General features: G+C 34.7%; 1 long non-coding RNA gene across 7 annotated transcripts; it reads left to right on the forward strand.

The window, feature by feature from the left end:
• LOC109948976 lies at positions 469 to 3,007 on the forward strand. Of its 7 annotated transcripts, XR_002271465.1 has the most exons (6): positions 482 to 936; positions 1,081 to 1,231; positions 1,391 to 1,474; positions 1,822 to 1,906; positions 2,127 to 2,268; positions 2,566 to 3,007. It is a non-coding gene; the product is annotated as an uncharacterized LOC109948976 (long non-coding RNA). The 7 variants fall into 7 exon arrangements; XR_002271463.1 differs by having other exon boundaries at positions 470 to 936; positions 1,081 to 1,313; positions 1,391 to 1,906; XR_002271466.1 differs by having other exon boundaries at positions 472 to 936; positions 1,081 to 1,628.

Here is a 3,658-nt window from a genome sequence, read left to right on the forward strand (position 1 = left end):
CCAGTGGTGAGAGGTGATGCTTGCTCTCTCTAGATGTGATTATGAAAGAGAGAGGAAAAAGATTAGGGTGGAAGAATGGATGGTTTTAACAAATTTCCGGTAGCTTGACTAAAGCTTCACTATTATACTATATATGGACTCAAATTATTATATTAAATTAAATTAAATAACCTACATTAAATAAACTTTATAAACACACTCAAAATCCATTTACAACATAACAAAGAGGCTTTGAAATTCATTTAAATTACAAAACTGCCATCGATATCTTAGAGACACTAATAAAAAGTATCATCAGTTGAATGTCATTAGAGACTGATAATGCAAACAGTCAATAAAATACTATTAGTGACGGATTAATAAATTTTGTTACTAATTATTTGAATAGGTTACCAAATAAGGCACAGATAACTAATAACCATGCCCAAAAGCCCTCCACCGTGTCATTGTACCAACAAAACTTGTAAGTACACATCATCGTCTACACCCTTCTTTCTTTCTTTTACCCCTCATATTTTAGGTGTTTTTTCAGGCAAGCAGAGCTCTCTCTCTCTCTCTCTCTCTCTCTCTCTCTCTCTCTCTCTCAACACTCATTGAACCACCTCCTCCTCCTCCCCCCCTCCTCTCTCAACCTCTCTATCTGACTCAGATCCTACTCAGATCCTCCGTTCTCTCGGATCGTTTGTCGTGGCTTCACAGGTTTCAATTTTTTCGATAACCTTTATGACGATGTCCGTTGGTCTTCGGCAATTGACACGTCGCTTCTCCATCTTATTCTCACATTGCAGTCTTCCCTCAGCCTCACTCTCACCCTCTCAATCCCGTTAATTGCCTCTTGCACCATCGAATGACCCCCCCGAAACCCAGACGAAAAACCCCCAAATTTTACCCATAAACCAAACTCAGACCGCTGCCTCCTTCGCTCAAAGGCGAAAGGTATAGTTGTTTCTTTTCTCCTCTTCTTTTTGTAATTTGATCTGCATATTATTATTTCATAACTTTTGGAAGGTTTGAAGATTTGCTACATTTTCCTAAGGTTTGAATTCCTTGTGTTTTTTTTTTTCTCTCTTTTTTAAGCAGATTAATTAATTAGTTAACACATTCATTCAAATGAAGGAATGAGGCAGTTTTTGCAACAAATAATCTGGTACGAAGATGCTTCTTTGAGCCTGAGAATGCAACTATGTTGGCCAAAACCAATGAATAGGAGGGATTCGCATATTAGGCAGGAGTAAGGGTAGCAACACAGTAGTCATTTACTGTTTAAGCTAATTTTGAGTTATTCCCTACTCTTTTACCCATTTATCTCTATGGTAGGTATTAACTGCAGCATTATGATTAAGTGTCATCTTCTGCTTTCCTCGAATTTACTAATTCATGACTCTTATAGATTCTCCTCATTTTTGGTACTTCCTTGAGCTTGTGGATGAATCTTTCAAAAATATCCATTGCAATTGTGGTACACATGGATGAGGTAATTCACAAATTTCATATAACAGGGGCACAAGTGCTCTACATGTCAATCTTTTGCGATATTCCAAAATGCCTAAACTTTACAAACTACAGCTACAAGCCATGTGTTTTAATCCTTCACTGCCAATCGTTGGTAACAATAGTTGTTTTGTCAGGTGGGAAGAATACGTTTTGGGTGATGTACATATGTATTTTCATATAAGAATGCGACATAACATCCTTCTTTAAATTTAGTTTTGTTTAGAAAACTGTAAAATTATAAACTCGAATTCTGTTGGTACCATTAGTTTTTACTACAATTGACATTAGGTACAATTTGTCTTACTATCTTGGAAAATTTTGGTGTAGAGGAATGGAAAAGGGCTTGAAGATGAGCTGCCCCTTGAAGCAAATGGAGACTACACCAAGTCAAGGAGGAGGAGCTTAATTAATGGTACTTTATGGTTGTTGATGAGCACATTTTATATCTTAATTTATATTCCTAAAATATATTTATTTTGATGACATTAGGTTAAATTTGGTGCACTACTACTTGACCAACTGTGGCTTCTATTTGTTATTGTTGGTGTTTTTCTTTCTTTCTAATTTTATGTCTTTCTTTTTAAGGTACAATAGACACGCTGGCTGCACACTTATTTGGTAATATGTTGCAGGTATTTTTCTCTAAAAACAAATGACTTGGAGAGATAGTCTAGAGTCCTGAATCTTTGCATCATGAGGAGGATATGGTTCAGTGGACAGAAAGTTTTATAGGCTGAAGCTTTATAGGCTGTTCTGTTTGAAAACCGCAGCTAGGTTGGTGCATATCTGTGTGTTTTTACATGGGTTAATCAAAATGTTATTTGTTCTTGAATGCTTATATGATCTTGATTTATCATTGACTAAAATAACTTCAAGAGATTATCTACATTGATTCCCATTTGTTTCTTCAATGCAAAATTTAACTGTTATATTGTCATACTCATTCAAATCAGAAAGTTACTTCTTTTGTAACAATGGGTAAATAATCCTTTTATTATATGGTAAACTGATATGATATGTGATCATTGTCCTTTCCTTTTTTTCTTTTTTGTCACATTTTCTGGATGTCAGGAAGACGACCGCATAATCAAGCAAGTTGGGAGACCTGGTGCTAAAAGATTGTTTGTTCTTGCAAAGTTCTTACCAGGGTGAGTTATACCGTGAAAACTCACTTCCAGATCTTGAGAGAACCACTCAAATGCATGATAATATGCAAAGTACTTTGGTTTCCAATTTATAAGCATGCTGTTTGTATTTCATTTGTATTGATATATACCTTAGCATATTGACCACTTGCAATACTTGGTCTATTTTCAGTATGAAAATATCCTGAGGATAGGTCCAGCACTTGCAACACTTTCTGTGTTTTCATTATGAAAAGATTAATGGAATTATTGTGTATGGTGTTTTCTCATTAATTTCGGAAGTGTTGAATATAAGTATTTCCATTAGGAATGTAATTCATTTATTTGTAAAACAACGAATATTTGAAAACGAAAAAAAAAAAAAAAAACCAATGAACGTTTGAGGCACGGACTGAGGTTGGGTTGCTAATGTTTAAATATATGAAAAAACTTTTAAAAGAATATTTTTTACAAATAATATTAAAAAAAAATACACGAAACAAACATAAATATATCAAAATAATGAAAATGTTTTTCTATTTTAGTGGGGACTGATGAGCATTCCGTGCCTTTTGATTATATTAGCCACGGATGTATTTGGGATTCATGCACGGGTATTGGGTGCTAGGAATGTGGGACTCATGGTAAAAATTAGGCACTGATTTTTATAATCAGTGACATTTTTCAATAGAGGACCCCTTTAAAAATCACTGATATATATCAGTCCTGTTGTAAAGAAGGATAAGTAAAGAAGAATAGATGAAGCTCACATAGCAAATTAACACCCATCAAACCTAACCACACACCCATCAAACCAAACCACTACCCAATTGATTGAAGAATATTAATGATGTTGTTGATTGAAGAATATTAATGATGTTGTCTACCAATTATATTGTGAGGTGAACAACAAATGTCTTAGGCCTATAAATAGATACCTCTATCAAGAGAAGTTTACACACACATAGAAGAGGAAGAGAAGGAAGAATGAGGGTGAGTGAGTTGAGAGGAAAGAGAGCAAGAGAGAAATTCTCCAAGAG

This window comes from Prunus persica, chromosome G4 (assembly GCF_000346465.2).
Source record: "Prunus persica cultivar Lovell chromosome G4, Prunus_persica_NCBIv2, whole genome shotgun sequence".
NCBI lineage: Eukaryota > Viridiplantae > Streptophyta > Magnoliopsida > Rosales > Rosaceae > Prunus > Prunus persica.